We start from the raw sequence: 19,268 nt of genomic DNA, 5'->3' as shown, positions 1-19,268 counted from the left end.
ACAATATAACTCGAGTTTATTATGCAACCATCGCCTCTCGAATGTTCAATGCCGAATGATGCAATCGTCTTTTAATATATAGTTTCAAATAAAGCAGGGTTGCTGGCACTTGACCTATAAAATGCGATTTCGATCTAGGTTACCAAGTATGATGAAAGGAAACGCGGTTTGCCAAAGCTATACGTATAAATCGTGCAAGTACTTTTATAGTTTGTTTGAATACGACGTCCTTGTCGATGCACACAAAGAGTAACGATACGGTTACTGCAGTTACATCGCAAGACGAGATTACATAAAATGAAAATTTGGCTGCCCTTAGATCGACCTCGGCGCGGTAAAAGGGGGAAGATGAAGAAATAGCAACGTTTATATACACACTCTTGCGAAAGAGGAGAGAATATCCAGAAAGCAAAATCTCACAAAAGAGGAAGGTTTCTTTACATTAACAGAGAATAAATGAAAAACCGGCGGAAAGAGAGTTGCGGACACAAATAGAAACGAGAAATGTAGAAAAGAGGGAGGATGCAAAAACATGAAAATAAAATAGAAGAAAAAAAAAAATTTGTGTGTATTCTAAAAAATTCATTCTTCTTAGACGAGTGTAACCACGCAAGATGTATTTAAAAATATAACGAGTTAAAAATAATATGGAGTCGAAAAATAGGAACAAATGTGCTGCACAAGTAAAAACGGATGCAGAGAGCTCGAGAGATTCAAGAGTCACGAGAGGGAAGAAGCAAAAAGAGAAAAAAGAAACGATTATGAAGGTGGAAGAAGAGAGACAAGCTCCGAGATGTCGAGAAAGATAGAGAACGACATAACATTGGAGGAGAATAAGTACTAGCGCGTAGGGGAAGCGAGAGAAGAGGAGAAAGAAAGACGAATGCGGACTAAAGCGGAGGATGGAGCGGGGTCTAAAGCGAGGAGAGGGATTCGTATGGCTGCTGGCACCAGGCAGTCTACTACACTCAACACGGTATTCCCTCGAGCAATGCCAGACCTCTGCCAGAGAGCCCAAGATTACAGCTTAGTACTTGACTCACGCTTGTGCGTGCGTGCGTGCGTGCGTGCGTGCGTGCGTGCGTGCGTGCGTGCGTGCGTGCGTGCGTGCATGCGTGCGTGCGTGCGTGCGTGCGTGCGTGCGTGCGTGCGTGCGTGCGTGCGTGCGTGCGTGCGTGCGTGCGTGCGTGCGTGCGTGCGTGCGTGCGTGCGTGCGTGCGTGCGTGCGTGCGTGCGTGCGTGCGTGCGTGCGTGCGTGCGTGCGTGCATTCTCGAAGTCGCGCAAATCGTAAATGACGAGAATTCTCGCCTCTTCGCATGATTCTCGTGGATTTAGCGAAAGACAGACTGAATGATACTTCAGGGCAACAAGTATCAAAATTGTACTATGAAATTTTAAATACGAACAGATATTTATACACAAATTGTAAAAGCTACAATTATAACTAATATATTAAAAATGATTTTTGCTTCCTGCTTTATTAATTGAAGGATTACATTGATTACATTCCAGGAAATGCGAAGGATATATATACTTTATCTTCATAATTTCGAAAGAGCTTGCCGGATTTTGGTATATTTAGAGCTTGAAATTCATTATTGTTAATTTCTATGTTCTAAAATTTGTTCAGACGCAAGCAAGTCGTGAATATTTAAAAGAACAAATTGGTTCCTTCTTCGAGTTGGAACGGACTAATTTTAAGAATGTAGAGATAGATTTAACTCGCGGGATTTGATATTGTTGCGAATAACAGTATTATTTTTTTCGAAGATTAAAATGTCATATAAAATAAATATGATATATCAATTAAATTACGTTTCAAGGTCTAGGCAATATAAAAAACAAAAATGTTAAAAGCGACATAATAAAATATAATGAAGTTGAGTCGTAATCATGCCGTAAAATTATTATGGATTATGGTAATTGCTCTCGTTATAAAAGAGAAAAAAAAAGAAAAATCACTAATTGTTTTTTCTGAATTAGCAAATTAATATTAACTCAACGGAAAATGATATCATTTCGCGAAACATATCAGTGAGTCATGACGATGTTGCATCACCGCTAAAATTAGCGTTGTTCTCGGCAATTTATCAATATCATTATACGCGATAGAAATGAAATAGTCGCATTCGTATCGTTAACTGCATGACGTTATAGTTTCCTAGAAAGAAAAAAACAAAAAAAAATCGTTATAAAGATAAAATTCTAAGATTACAGATTGAATTGAACATTTGTTAAATTATAAAGAGAATAAATTCGCGCATCTACGTCACGTGATAAAACAATTTTTGTTTCTGTAATTTCTGATTAAACAGGAAATTATGCTTGGACTTGTAAATCCAAACGCGCATGTTTTCGCACAAAAAGGTCCTAGATATGAGAACAAAGAAGATAGAAGAAATGAAGAAATGAGAGAAGAAGAAAACGCTTCACTCTCCGAATGGTCGTTAGCGCGAGCGGAGGAAGAACGCGCACGGGAGAATCGCGGAATTAAATAGAAATAGTTTCTTTCGCTCGTCCGGAACGGGAGTAGTTAACGTTTTACGCGCGACGACTTTGGATCTCTCGCCACGGCTCATAAAGTCTCCCCCCGGATCTCTCGGGGGGGGATGCAGGTGTCGCCGGAAGCCGTTTTACGAGCCGGCAGGAAAACGTAAATCGGGATACGACCTTCGTTACGGATCCGAGGAAACGGAATGTTGGAAGAACCGTTTCGGGATCGAACAACCATCTCTCGCGCCTAGTCGTTTGCTCAACTCTTATTATCCCGAAGCGACACGATCGTGAAGAAAGGTAACAAAAGAGATAAATTGTTAGGTTAAACCATTAATTCCGGCCGGTTTGACTTTTTTTTTTTGCTCAAACAGCTCTTCATCGTTATCGTTGTCGCATAATGAGATATACTTTATGAAAAATAAAAAAGCTCGATTAATCGAGCTTAATTGAATTGAAACCGATGGATTATTTCATGGTAAATTCGACGAAAGCTCTCTCCCATGACGAGAAGTTCGATGTATGGATACCGTTTTTCGTTTTATGACCGCAACGTTGATCCGAGCATGCTAGTTTTCATCGAGGCTCGACACGGTCGATGCATCAAGGCATCAACAGCGAGAATACGCTGCCCGAGCTACTGAATGCGTCCAATCGCCGATGTCTTCTGGGAATCACTCGGATGCATTTAAATGCCCGCACACTCGCAAATAAACAGGCATGTCCATTGAATACTGATCGCCAGCCGATATGATACCCACGCTCGAACACTCGTGACATGTTCATGATGCTATTATACAATATGTAGGCGTTTTCGAGTTACCTTTAACTAGGCAAGTTGTTTATTCGCGCGATCACGAAGTCAAGAATCCGTGAGAACTGTCTATTAAATTGCGAAACTGTGGTGCTCTTCATGCTATCGCGAAAAATCATCGCCATTGTGGAAAATATAAGTAGAACGAGTAAAATGATTTAATATAGCAAAATATGATGTAAAGTGTTATTAAATAATATTATCTAATTGCATAGTAGATAGTTAATTTATTTAATCGCGAAATTATTTTCTTTTATGGCTGGCTCATTCAAATTTATAAAACAACAGCGTTGGCCGTTTATTTCTAAATTATTAGTTCTGTCGCACGATTTATGATACAAATGTTCCCTTATACAAGTTTACTCTCGCGATTGTCAATGAAGAATGAGGCCGTTATCATTTCGATGAGTTGCAAGTTCAATGCAAAAGGCACGAGAGTAATCCCTATGTTTACTCGTCACGACCAAAAAGGAGTCTGGTTCATTTTCCCGTATTCACAGTATCGGAATTTTTTCTTTTTATTTACAGCGAACCAAATGAGCCGTACGATCATTTGCCGTCCAAGCGTCGAGAAATCAAAATTACACCCGTTTCAGCCCTCCCCTTTCAATACGGGCTATTCAAGACTTTAATTCGCCACCGTAAATTCAATGCTTCCACGATGGCTTCCCCGATTTATTTTTTCTCCTTTTCCGACGCGACTACATAAATGTCGGGATATACGTTAGGATCGCCGTCTACACATATCAAACGTGCGAACACTTCTTTCTCAGCCAGATATCCATTTAAAATGGGCTCGACGTTGCCCAGCCGGGCAGCTTCTTGCCGAATGCCATAATTAACGAAATACCGGAGACCCATCAATAACGGTAAAGGATGCTGATTTACGATCCCGGACGATCGTTACCCCTAGGACGTATCCACATGTAAGCGAAATACGGAAGACCTCGATTGCAACGTCGAGAAATCGCGAATGAAGAGAGACGCCGATTAGCGACTGGCGAAACCGACACGTCAGTCGTCGAACGAAAGGCTACGATAGGTAATGATCAATCGTGCGATCTCAAGGATAACGTCCCGAAGCGTTTAACAGGTCTTTGCCAAGGACAATTACCTGTTAACATAATTGTGGCATAATTGGCATGCTCGCGGCTGACTTCATCGGACAAAAAAAGCTTGAAAGAAACAAGTCTTTATTGCATAAAATGCCACTTCTCTCTCCAACCAGAATAGGTTTTTTTCCTTCAATAAAGCGTTATTTGCATAAAAAAGCTCTAAATTTAAAATATATAAAAAATAAAATATATAATAAATAGCTAGAACGTTTGACTTTGAATTACGCGAGTGGCTCTTTCGAGGATATTAGGATATTATATGCATATTTATAATTGTAAAAAATATGTATATATAAGTTAAAATGAATAGCATCTTAAATTATCTCTTCTCTTAGATGCGAGGTTTTATCCTTTTGGATTTAGTTATCGGATTAAAAAGAGGAAGATTGCATATTAAAAATACCATTTAAAAATTTTCAAGCGTTGCAAACATCTTATGAAATTATTCGTTAAGAAAGAGCGAAAGAGTTCGAATATGTTTATCTCGACATAAAAGCGGAGGGAAACGAGACGATATCTTTTACGTAAACCGACTTCGGGAAGACGTTAATTCTCGCGGTTGGTGGGATCGAGGAAAATAGAGAAACCCGTGTAGTTGGAAAAATATCGGCAAAGGAAAAATAAACCAGTTCTAGTTTAATTCAACCGCCACCACGACGCCACATGGAGTCACGCGGTATAGTTTGTGTATCAGAGGGGAAGGAAAACGTGTTCACGGGAATCTCCGTCCGACAAACGGACAGAGATATGGATAGAGAGACATGTGCATGGCATTCTCTAAGAGGGAAAAAAAAGCCGACGGGCGAATGCGAGGATGAGGATGAGCGGTAGCGGAAAAAACGTGGGAGTGTAACGATCGAGAAGCGATATATTAAACAAAAGAATTAAAACATAGTCTGCGTACGTGATGGAAACGAAGTATTCTTTTTTTTTCTGCGCACGCGGCATTATATTTGCAATGAAATAAACTTATCGAGAGAGAGAGAGAGAGAGAGAGAGAGAGAGAGAGAAAGAGAGAGAGAACGGCTTTGTTTTATCTCTTCCCGATATGGCTGTAATATTATCCGATAGTTTCCGTAAATTTGTATACCCCTTTCTATTTTAAAAAATAAATATTTCAATTGCTTGAAGAGAGACAGAAAGAGAGAGAGACTGATAATAATTAATGTGTAAAATTGCCAACTAAGAGAAAAACATAATCATATTTTCAGAAAAAAGTTCCAGATTATATATTTATGTTGTGACTTTAATAAGACACTCCTAAATTAAACGAAGAATGCTGCATTTTATTTTTAATTAAAAATATTCATCCAAATAAAAGCAACATTAAATATCGCATAAAAACGCTACGTACTATTCATAAATTTTGTCTAAATTTGCATTCAAGCTATATCTGTCTGTATGCAACACTCGATTAGTACTTATGCAATGGCATTATAAATGCGAAACCTACTTGATAATTAACATGTACAGCAAGAAATTTAATATAATTATGACTACTAGTAGAGATATCACCAATGTTAGTGATCGATCTCGAGCTATCGATTGCATTAATTAACGTTTAACGTTTTTGACACCGATAAATTGACTGACGTAAATCGAGTGCTGTCGTAGACTCAATTAGCTGCGTTTCGATAACGACTACATAAACACCACTAATGTCTTCTAATATGTGATTTCGAGTTAAAACTTCAGGCATCTGCCGGCGGGAAACATTTATATGAGTCTTAAATGAGTCCTTAATTGTGCACTTGCTGCGTATTTATACGGCTTTTTCTTTCAACTTCGAAATGTCGATGTGTGTCGCAAATTGTTTCTGTGTGTGTGTGTGTGTGTGTGTGTGTGTGTGTGTGTGTGTGTGTGTGTGTGTGTGTGTGTGTGTGTGTGTGTAGGTGTGTGGGTGTGTAATGTATGCCACTATCAGGGAGTATTCCCCCGATCTGCATGCGGAACCTTACATCGAAATTGCCTTGTTAGAAATATGAGATGCACGTGTGCGTTTAATTTACATATACATGTATTGTAGATCCCATTCACATGCGCTGCATTTATATATATATATATATATATATATATATATATATATGAGTATCCCATAAAAAATCCCACACAAAAAAATCGTCGCGAGACAATTTTCGCAAAAAGTCGGACAATTTTTTTCTTAACCGTTAACTTCATCCGAGGATTCGAAAAGAATACACCAATTGCACAAAATGCCCTTTTTATTTTTCGGAACAATCGATGAAAAAAAGCGACACTTCGAATGTAATTTCATACTGTATTTCCAATTTCTTGTATTAGGTTAATACGAAAATTCTTTCAATAATTTAAATAAAATTAAAATAAACGAATTCTTTAAATTAGTTATAGAAATTTCTTCATTATTAGCATTTCATCTAGGTTAAGTAAATTTTTAAATTCTCATCCAGGTGTGGGATGAGCTCGTCAAAGGACATATTTCGGGCTAATTAGATGCCGCTCTTAAAAAAAGGCACGCGTGTGCCCAACGACGTGACATTAATCGAGTTATGGTCGACCATAATTCGATAGTGAAATAAAAAAAAAGCGCTAACAAAGAGATGGCTATTAGTACGCGTCAAGGAGTGCAATCTCTATGAAATAATTACGTCGCATAAATCATCGACACAATGACCTTCCCGTTGCGTCGTCGTCCGTTTTACAGAAGATGGAAATACATGGCAGAAAGAATCGCCGTTTTGTAAATTAACTTTTACGCCGCATATTTCACTCGTTTTATTAACCTAGGAATGACTATACTTCGAGATTCACATAGAATATATTTTAATTTTTAATAAGTCGACGAGTTAATTTCCCGTTGTTTAAAGTAGTTTTACATCATTTACAGACTAGATGTCCGAAGTATGAATATATATGTAAAAACACGCGTGTCAATATTACGAAGTCCATAACAAACTTATACGACTACAAAAACGTAATAAAATCAAGCGACTTTAAACTCAATGATAAAAAGTTATTTACCAGGATTAAGCGGTTATTTTTTTTCATCATCAGAAGATCTCACTGTTGTTTATCTCAAACTGCAAAATCTCATCCTTTGTCCCTCTCTCGCAGCAAAATTCCGATCCTATGTTACGGAGCGGCGTCAATAATCGGTCTAGCCTGGATAACGGACTGGAAGGCAGTATGCAAGCATATCCCATTTTATGGCAGCAAATACGAGAGAGAGGATTCGCAGAGATAATGGAACGATCCGGAAGAATGAATCGGCGCGAACGATCGAATCACGGGTGGCGGGATCTCTCTTTGGGACCGTCGCTGGAATGCGCCATCGAGCTCTTTATTGGAGAACGAATTTTTGCGTCGAATAGGCAAAAATCGTCTCACATCCTGTATTCCAATGAAATAAAAATCTCTTTTCGATGACAGCAGAGCGTGTTCCATCGTAGCGGAAAAGAGCAAAAAAAAAACGCCCGAACAGGGACTCGAACCCTGGACCCTCAGATTAAAAGTCTGATGCTCTACCGACTGAGCTATCCGGGCCTCGTAGAGAGCGTTCTCTATAGATTCTTATATGTTGCATCTGTCAAAATTGTTTTCTATTGAATTTGAAAAAATCCGAAACGATAATATGTTCAGCCATGCGGAATAAAAAAATTTAATAAACAGATTAAAGATGTTTCTTTTAAATATTTAATATATGTTTAATTACATATATGCTATATATTTAATAAATATAAATTATATTTTCTATACATTTGTTATAAAATAATTTTAATTTTATTATGATTCGTATAATTTTTTAAAAGTACTCCAATAAATACTAATTGATAAACTATTACTGGCTTAGCGTTATCGCTGCAATCCCTTGATTTATATTAATTTCTTAGGAATTAGAGTAATTAACCATTTCGTGGCTGCAAGTAGAAGATAACACATCCAGGGAATATTTGAGAAGATGATATTCAGGACACAAATACGAGCCACTGTAAATTATATAAAGCAGTGTTAGTTGCTGGTAGAAATTAATCTCTCAGATTACTTCAAAGAAATCTAACATTCAATTTTAATTTTTTAGATTTGCACGCATTAACATCACGTGATTATAAATTACACGGTAATTTTACAAGAAAAACATATTAAATGGATATTATATGCATAAATGTAATATGGCGTACCGCAAAAAATATGTATATTATTTTCAAGTCATTATATAAAAATTAAAAATAAATTTTAGAATTAAATAAAAAATTATCTCATATCTTTGTTAAAATTTTACATGTAACTGCTTGCAATAGAAAAAAAATGCCTTTTGACATCATTATTTTTAGTTTCTACAGCTGAAGACAGCACTGATGACTGTGGGGCAACTTGTGGATACAAATGAAGGCCATCTTCGATAAAACGAAGCGCTTTTATAATACTGTTTCATTCATGAATCACATAAACACACCGTCACATGTCGAAGTCCGAAATGTAGATTCAGATGTGCAACAAAGTTGTTAATTTGCTACATGTTATTGGATTTTATCTTTAGTGAGATAAATGGTGGATTCGAAATCGTGCTAATCCTGCCCGAAAACTTGTTTTTATAGCGAAAAGAATTCCATGATAAAATGGTGATCGATGATCCCCGTGGTGTATCGTAAACAAGAGGGATTTTTCTATGAAGGATATCCTTAAAGTGGATAGTGAATTAATATTCTTAAATATCACGCTATTGTTTATGTTTAACGCTGCAATGTAAAATCATCAAGACGCAATAATGAACCACGGCCTTGACACAAAACATTTAAACAAGGGTCAAGTCGCCAACTAATTAAATAGAATTCTGTTGCCTGTTCAAATGAAGACATTTTTTTCTAATGCAATTGTTTCGCGACTTAATAGGAATATATTGTACGAGAAGAATTCTTGTATCTATCTACTTTATCTGTTGTTTTTCTCTCACTAATGCGTTACAATACGTTTATAATTCTTAGTAATTAACGTGAAATCAAATTACCGATGATTTATGATGGAGACAAAGTATTTATGTGAATGGACGATCGATTCGAAGTCTAAATACTGTAATAATAAAGCAGTTAATACGTCCATATTTTCTTCTTTGTGACACTCACGATAACCCGAGATGGCACGGACATCGAGAAAATGCAAAATATGGATGCATAAATGACTAAATAATGTGACTAAGAGACTTGTCTTGTCCTCGGCAATATTTATTTTTGTCCATCAAGCTTTCTCAAAATAATAGAAATATTTTTGACAATATCTTCAAATGAACAATCATCCATAAAATAATGTACGTTATTATAAATTATGTTTTACCTTTGTATAATCAAAGATGATTATTTACCGATGATTACAACATGTTAAGACATTGTGAGAAAACCATAAGAGGTAGGGCGATGGCAGGGTCATTGTCCAGAACCAACAGCAAAGTTCCCAACGTAATCTGGCATCGTGCCAGTGACTTCCCGATGTGTCAACTTCTCAATATTAGGAGTTACACGATGCGCAACAATGAATGCCTTGTTCAAAATAATTTTCCGGCTCTCCTGAACGTATGCAGCGATATCAACAATCGAATTGATCGAAAATGATCACAAACGATAACGCTTTAGAATCCCGCTATCATAGCAAATATTATCACAAATGTATATGTATCTTAAAATACATCTTAGAATAAAAAGCTTAGTATTATCTTTAAATTCTTAATGTTATCTTTAAATTCTTAATATTATCTTTAAACTTAATATTATTAAAAATACTTTCTTTATATTGCTTTGACCATACATTACGTGTTATAACATTAAGAAAAAAATTGCCCATATAATAAAAGAATTTCAAAAAATACTAATATAAAGAAAAGTATACTTTTCAGAAAAAAAAGAAATTAATTCTAATTTTTTTGCGCATGTTATATTATGCAATAATACATGATAACACGTCAAAATATTTTAACGATATCAATGATATCAATGAAATAACATGATGAAATAACTGGTAATTATTGAGTACCCATTACAATTATCAACGTATAATGCTACATCAAATTCGCGTCAGTTTAACGATTGGGACGATTCGTGGAATTGTACACGAACGATAAGGACGTCGGAGCAAAATCGAATAAAAACAATTAGGCAACGATTACCCTACTTGAAACTGTGACGAGATCCTTAAGTTGAGTCACATGTAAAATTATTAATTGTAATATCAATGGAATATTTTAATTGGAACACTTCAACATGTCTCGATCGACCAAACGCAAATCAAATTAGAGTTAATTAAATCGAAATGTGATTTAGAAAAATTGAATTAGATAAAAAAATAAGCTTCTAAATTTATTATTAAGTTTCTTTTTTTATATTTCCTATATCTGCTATATTGTAATAAGATAAATTAATTCAATAAAAAATAAATATAGATGAATATTTAAGAGATATACAATCCGATTTTTTTTTTAATTTTTTCATTAAAAATTAAAGGATAAAGAATATATCTATTATATAGTTTCATGCTATATGAATCTTAGATATATTCTCACGCTATTGTAAAATCTAGCCAAGTCGAATGACATTTCTGTGCGTGAGACTAAAAGCTCGGTGATTAACCCAGAAAACCGAATGGTCTTTCTCGTACGTCGACCTGCACACAGAGAGAATAGGAAGGTACGAAGGAATGGCAAAGAAGAAAAAAGAGATCCAATGCACTCACTCTCTCTTTCTAAGAAGCTTACTAGCGGGCATCCCTTGGAAGGATGCCAACCGCATCGAATTGCAGATATAGGTAGTTAATGCTACTCTCACACCAAATCTCATTGACTTGATCGACACACAAGAATTGGCCTTAATCATCAATGTGCCAAAAAACTAAATTCTTTTCATACATCTCTTCAAACAGCTATAAATTTTTATAATAATAAAAAAATCAATGATATATGATATAATAAAAAACATACACGTTTGTTTTGATTTTGTTATTAATTTTCAGTAATTAACATAAAAAATAAAAAATTTAAATTAACAATTAAAATTTTCTGTAATTCTAAAACTTACTTTTGAATTTGTAATTTTATCATATATTGTGTACAAATATTACAAAATATAATAATAGAATATTATTATATAATTAATATCAAAACATTTCTTCTTTACATTTTCAATTACTTGATGATATATCTATAATCTCTTTTTAGCTATTTTATTATTCCAAATTGTATGTATATTAAATTATAAAAATATTTTTCTTTTGTGACTTTAAGATAGTCTAAACCACCTGTCCCAAGTCATCTAAAACTATGATTTCGTCGACGGTCATTGAAAATAATCGACTATGTAATCACTGACGTGCGCAAAAATAATTACATTTTTATACGTGACAAATATTGATTTTTGTTATCATTGAGTGTGTTTTTCCGAAGTTCACAAACATGTAAAATCTTTGCGTCGCAATCTTATCGCAAACGGACCAAAAGCGGACGAGAAGCCTTGAGCGATATTGCAATGACGATATATTTCCTAACGATATCGTCAGATTCGTTCATCTTGTCAACATCGATATCAAAGGGTTATTACAATAAGCTCTTTATTTCCATCTTAGAAAAGTACCATACGAAAGGAACAATTTTGCTGCAGGATCTAAAAATTTGATCAAATACAGATCTAAAGAATAATTTTGTTGGATTATCAAGACTATATATATAAGACGTTTGAATATAACGATAATATCGCAAACTTTGCTGTATTTTTGCAATTGATTTGAACATCCTATATAATTATTTTCCAATAAAATTACCTTTCAGATCTGTATCCAACAAACTGTTCTTTCCGTGCGTACATGTTTCTCTTCTTTCTATATAAATTATTGATCGTAGGTATTGTATTATATTTTCAACTTTGCACTAAGAACGAAATACTATCAATGTGATTACCTCATGTAAAATACACTCGACACCTGACATTATTGAGGGATTGGCGACATTTTCGCTAAATACAAGTAACGCCATCGTATTTCTCGCGAACAGGAAGAATACGTGCGAGTGTCGTGGGGTGCGAGAAGGATGCGAGAAGATCGAATGGAATGTGAATCCAACAGTGAACACAGAATAGAACACCGGGGGTGCCAGGTGTTCGGAGAGGTTTATTTTCGATTGCAGTTTCACCGAATGCCGATGTACCGGGGGCGGGTACGCAGTGTCGTGTATTTTTAGTGATCGCACGGCATGCGGCACACCACCGCGACGTTTCGACACGATCTGAAATAAGATGTTTATCGAACCGCTCGAACGGATCGCCTTGAGTTAGAGGGCTTTCGGGAAAAGTGGACCGAGCGAAGGGGGTTGAATGTTCGCGAAAAGCGATTGTTCGCCCACGCGTAAAACGAAACGCGCCGGAAATGAATGGACGTTCACGTAAGTGTAGTAAACTACATCCTTATTTCCGCAGTCAAAATACGATACGCAAACGTACGAAAGTTATTAGGCTCTAAAGCGGAGAACGGTTTATTTTTTGTAGATGGGATAATCTTCGCTTCATTCTTGAGAAGCCGCTCGAGAATGTCGCGGATTGCGGAATAGTTAAAATTCGACCGATTATTTTCGTAGACACTGCTCGCGAGCGCTCGTGATTATTTCGGGAAGCGGCTACGTTCCACGCGTGCTTTCAAAGACCATCTCTTACATTAGAAACTCGGTAGATCGTTGACCTTACCAAACTTGAAGCCGCTTGCGTTTTCTTATCGATAAGCAAGATTGCGACATTGCGAGACGTATTATGGCGTCTCAGAGTCTAATCCATTTTCAATCGTAGGCGTGACGTATCCCGAGAGTACGCTTTTTTTAGCATATATTCCGCGTCTATGAGAGTACGAAGTGGCAAGTCTTGATTAGGCTTATCTTGCCGGAGATTAGATACTTTCCGGTCGCGCACGCTGTTGCGCGCTTATTGAAATGAGGTGATGGAATCGTGATTCTCTGGTAAACATCGGGCGCCAGGCATGGCGCGCCTTTATTTATTCGCGAATCGATCGATCTGCTAACGCGGCTTCGAGAAACTTAACGATTAGAGAAAACTCACGGATAATAATAACATGCAGGCGTTATCCAGCAAAAATTTTTTTTGTTCAAGTTCTAAAATCCTTTTCTTTTTGTCGAACAATTAATTTTCCGCAACGCAAATTTCATGAAACTTATATCGAGCAATCTAATTTTTTAATTTATTTCGAGGTTCATATAAAAAAAATAACATTTTCTGGCAAACTAAATAAATATTGTAATAAAAGTAATATTATATAATTTTACAAGTATCATTTGAAGACCGAAATCTCATTTTGTCGGGTTTGCGATATTTTTATATCAAAATACCGAATTAGGTCAATGAGGCTGAAACTCACGCCACATTGCGAAGCATCCCGGAGCTACGAAGTACACTGCGAAACTTCAAGCTGCTTATTGACTTGTTCTTTTGCTTCCTCGTGAGTTCAAGAGTACACGAGTGGCAACAGATGGCGAGGTCTCAAGAAAAGTTCATCTTAAGGAACTTAGTCGAGTTGAGAGTAATCCATGTGTTGATTCCGTCTCCAAGACAGAAGCGGTTTACTATTTACCTTCGTGCAAAAAAAAAAAAAAAGTGCAATCCGCGGACAAATTTCTGCAAAATTTAATTCTGAAAAACGCGATTCTGAGATGAAAATGATTAAAAAGAGACGAGAAATTATATAGTTTAAATTTGAAAATTTGGCGAAACGCCACTGCTGTAAAAATAAACGACTTGTGTGTTTTATATTTTTGGCACTTGTATTTGAGCGATAAACGAATTACGATCGACCGAGAGATACTCGAAGACAAGAATTCTTCAGCACTTCTCGTAACTTTACTGATCACGCATATCGCGCATGATGCGCTCTGTGCGGAAAGAAAAATGGCATGTGCGGTGATCGTTCACGAATAGAGAATAAACTATAAAATATATTAGTAGATATAGTTGTTTCATTTTCATTTGATTATTATACAAAAACTGATATCTTGTTCCTTTGAAAAAAAAATTATAAATAAAATAATGTAACAGATACATATTATGTTTTTTATCGGACTCAAACGCATAATGATTCATGCATTTGAAATTTAAATAACTCCTAATTTAATCTAAGATATGTGCAACAAAAGGGATATCCAATAATTTTGTAATTAAAACTTGTCTATTATTTTTATATTTTTTCGCGTCCTGAATTTCAAATTTGAAAATTCCCCTATTTTTTTTATTCCCAAATTATATAATATCAATGTGCATCTCATATCGATATAAAAAAAAATGTTGTTACAGTTAGGTTTTTGTTACCATTTGTAAGTGAGTAGTTTTAATTATTCAACCATTCTAGGAAAGACATCATTTATATCATTGTTATTTATTTGCATCTAGCCCTCTCCGTGTTTGCGCGGAGCGCTTCGCGAAGCGGAATCCGAGCCGCGTGTAAAATGTCACGGAGCACGAGGCCGTCACATGATAAAGTAAATCGAATCGGGTGTCTACGCACATGCGATACGCAGCAACACTCAATGTGAGTGGCGAACAGCGAATATTTCGGAGTCTACCTGATCGTCCGTCCACATCTTGCCTTGAGTGTCCAAGTACCATTTTTCAAGCGTCTATATCGAAAACGAGCCGCGGCAAAACACAATAACAAGAGAGAAAGTGGATATCATCCCCAGAAAAGGAAAGGAGGACAAATGGAAGATGTGCAGGTTTTGCATTATTCGCTTTCAGGCTACAAATATTCGAGTACAAAGTAAAAAGCTTTCGCAAACGAGAAAACGCAAATATTCGTCAAAGTCGTCAAAGTCAAACATTGCGCGTTGTAAAAAATTAACAAGCGTAATATTTTTGCCTTAGAAAACGGCGGAATATTCATAGTGAACAGATCGGGTGTGCTGTGCTTATTTCACTTGTTTACGTTGGCACGAATGTCTAGCATCATCAAGTGGTTGCTCTACATTGTGAAGCGTTCTAAACCACGACGGATTTATAGATAGCAGAAATAATAGATGTCTGCATTCGAAACGTAATACGATCCGTAAAAATAATTTGTGCGTCTAACGTTACGTAATTCTTTGATAAAAAGTGCATCAGCATAATGAAATACATCTCTCTATTTTCATCTCGGTCAAGCGGTATAAAATATCGGAACAACAAACATAATTTTCTATTTTTATTCCCTTAATTCGAAACGTTTTCTCGCATATCTTTCGAAAATGAAGAACAGCTTGATGTCGCTGTTGAATTGTTAAATGAATTATTAAAATAAGTCTTTTATCACTATATTCTTAACAACATTTTGTATTTCCAAAAGGTCATTCTCTTATAATTATAGCGGGTTACGCATTCTCCACTTTAAATATTTGAGATACTGAATAGCACTGGTCAATTTCCTGTCTGCCTCGTGGCCGGTTCGCCCAGCGGGGCCAGTTGCGAAAAAATAATATATATGTGGAAAACTAGTTCTTAATTAATGACACGCCTAATGTGCAAGGAACGTACCACGGCGCGATCATTATTGTCGAGCCTACCGCAAATCGGATCTCGCGATCGTTCAGGCGATTTTCTTCTCGCGAGTGAAAGCAACGCCACTGGTAGCATGAGTCGAAGCTATCGTGATACTTTGCAGACAGGCACGCCGCTTCGTGTCCGCTTTCTTAGGATCGTATTAATTGCAAACTCGCGCCCGCTAATCACTGGGAGTTTCCTCTTTCGCTCCCCTACTCCCGGTAATCCCGAGAACTGCATCTAATTGTGATGATCAGCGCGCAAGCGCGACGGAGATGGAGCGCCGAAAGCGGAAAGGTGCATCTCGCTGTCGTTTTTCTCGCGTAAGAACTCGCGATTCCATTGTGAGCGCGGTGAAATTATTCACGCCGGTGAAAGCCAACGTTACGGGGATAAGCGCCGCCACTAACGCGATGTTTGTCGCTTTCTATAATTCCTAATTACTTACGATGATTAAAATCCGAACACGCGCCAATTACAAGTAGGACCTCGACGTGGTTTAACTATTAGAATACAAAAATTATTCCTCACTACTAGAGATTACCGCCTAAAATTGAAATTATTTCTAGACATTCGGCAATTAGCTATAATATATCTTAATTTTTTGCAATATGAAATTCTAATCTCCTTTATCTCGATCGGCACGCCTACATCTTTATTAATGGATTCAGCCAATCAATGTTAACAAAATTACTGCAACCGCTAGTGAATCACGATAATTAGATATGTTACCGCAATGAGCGGTGGGGCAAGAAATTCTTAGGAGAAAGTACGTTTCGATGAACACGGCGTGGAGTAATTATAATTTACAGTTTACCGACGAATCTAACGATTCTAGAAAAGCGTTTCGCAATACTCTCCGTATAAACAAGCCAAAGATACCGCGCGATGTTAGCTCACACAAAAGTAAAGATAGAATCTCTACTAGTGGCGTGAGTTCGCAAGTATCAGTGTAACGAACGGCCCGACTTTATTTTTGGATCATCGGGTGGTACATCCCGGTTAATGATGGCCGGCTAGTGAATTTAGATTGGATCTCTCCCGTCAATCAAGAAATTGAAGCAAAGATGATTAAGCAAGATATCAAAATCAGCTTCCGGTTTGTTATTTATTCGACGCGGTAGATTAGGTATACTTGTTTGCGCGCTACAATTTTATGTTATCATACGTTATTATCATTCGTTAGTGATAGTATTTTTAGTTTCGAAACCATTTTTATCATTTCTTCAGAATATCTATCGCAAATTATCTGTAATTTACATATATGATGTTTCTATTCTATATCTTTTTAAAATTTCAACATAGAACGAACGGTTTTCCTCAAGTATCTAAACATTTGATCATATATCCGAACATAAGACGTTAGAGATCGGAACATAATTTCGTTGGAGCATCAAAATAATTATGTGCAATATTCAAATTAGTTGTTAGAATATCAAAAGTTGTTGCAGTATAATCATCGTATTTAAGCATTCTATATAATTATTTTGATGACAAATGTATAACAAAAAATATATTGTATTTAACCAAATTTTTAGATTTTTACATTTTCATTTCAGCAAAACTTTTTTCTCCGTGCATCCAATAATATTATAAATATATTGAATATATTGTAAACGATATTCTTGCAATGCCTCTATTCGGCTCTTTTTATTTATTTAAAATAGTACACATTTTAATTTATTTACCTATTTTTAATAAAAAATATATAGTAAAATAAATAAAATTGTATAATATGTGTGTGTGTGTGTGTGTGTGTGTGTGTGTGTGTGTGTGTGTGTGTGTGTGTGTGTGTGTGTGTGTGTGTGTGTGTGTGTGTGTGTAAGTTTAACGAATATATTTCTCATTATCTCATAGCAATCTTGATCTCTCTACCCTGTCTATCCTTGCAAGGTTCTTCGAGTAGTGTTCAGTATATCAACGATAATTGCGGGAACAAACGCATAGTCGCGTTAAATTATTGTCTCCTTAATCAAGATGGCAAACTTGAGGCGCGAGTGTATTTGACTGCTTTACTTCGCCGTGCTAATCACGCTAATTACAAACTCGAATGTCTTCGCTTGCTCGTCCTCGTTAAATTGCTGACATCGAAGCCGCGAGATAAGGAAGGAAGTTGGCGAACCGACAAGCCATATGGACAGAGACAGCTTACTGGATCTTTATTGCATCGAAAGATAATGATCATTACTTATAACAGATTACGAAATCACATAAAATAAAAATATCACATAAATTAAAAAATCTCTTTTTACAGACATTTTAACATTATAAGAAGAGAAATAGTATCCAAATTTAAAATTTATTTATCAAAATTAATTTTCATAACAGCGCAATATTTTACAATTTTGCATTATAAATGCTATAATTCAATTTTTCCATTCCCTTTACCAGCATTACAAGCAGAAATTTTTCATACAATTGGTATCTTTTGTTTCGATGAACAATGGAATAAACAACGCGATGACTGAGCCAAATGCATTTACATGATTATGCAGATACAAAAAATTACTCGTTTGTCCGTCTTAACTGCATAAGGTGAACAATTCCTCATTGTATCGATGCACTGGCGAATAATGAGGTTCAGTCCACGCGATGGGAATGCGTTATTGCAATATTTAGTCCAACGAGAGAAACTTTCGATATTATACCGCACAATAAATCTTCACTATCATGATCGCAAATATCTCTTTAAAGATAAATATATATTCGAAAAAAATAAAATAAAATATAGAATTAAAAAAGATTTACAGAAAGGCAGTTCAAGATAATTTCACTCTTCACAAAATTTCAAAAAAGTTAATCTTTTAATAAAGATAATGTTTAAACGAGTAATTATTACCATCACGATAATTCAATTTTTATAAATAAACAGATAAGAATTTTATAGTTAGTAATTTTAAACTAAATAAAAACCTACTTCTTTGTTAAAAAGTGACGTCTATTGACAATCATTCGTTAATGTAATTCACAAATCAGCGTCCTATCATTGAAAAATACATTGCACAAACAGATAACGGTAATATTGATCACAAGTAACAAAATATCTCCTCCAAATATATCTCCTAGTTGCCTAATATCACGCAAAATTGCCAGCCATGATAATCGAGCAAAGTTTAATCGAGTTATTTTATATTTGATTTCGGTTGAAATGTTGCTTCTTTAAAAATATGCGCGACATATTCCTATCACGATACTAGATAATAAATGCATTATAAGATATGTGTTTTCCTTTTAATAATAAATATACATTTTTCAAGAATCGAATTTTACTTTAGGAATAAATCTGTATCGCTTATCGACTACAAGGACTTTCTATCCCGACTAAT

At 35.8% G+C, this 19,268-nt stretch overlaps 1 protein-coding gene and 1 non-coding gene across 5 annotated transcripts in view; both read right to left on the bottom strand.

The window, feature by feature from the left end:
- Positions 1–19,268, bottom strand: part of Sesn (Sestrin) — a 168,948-nt gene that overhangs the window by 66,003 nt on the left and 83,677 nt on the right. The gene's annotated exons all lie outside the window — the stretch shown is intronic.
- On the bottom strand, positions 7,873–7,945 carry TRNAK-UUU (transfer RNA lysine (anticodon UUU)). Its single transcript has one exon. It is a non-coding gene; the product is annotated as a tRNA-Lys (tRNA).

The sequence above is a fragment of the Pogonomyrmex barbatus genome, unplaced genomic scaffold (assembly GCF_055798465.1).
Source record: "Pogonomyrmex barbatus isolate J1 unplaced genomic scaffold, ASM5579846v1 scaffold5, whole genome shotgun sequence".
NCBI classification, from domain to species: domain Eukaryota; kingdom Metazoa; phylum Arthropoda; class Insecta; order Hymenoptera; family Formicidae; genus Pogonomyrmex; species Pogonomyrmex barbatus.
Note: the sequence above shows the minus strand (reverse complement) of the source record. Positions and strands in the feature narration are given on the sequence as shown.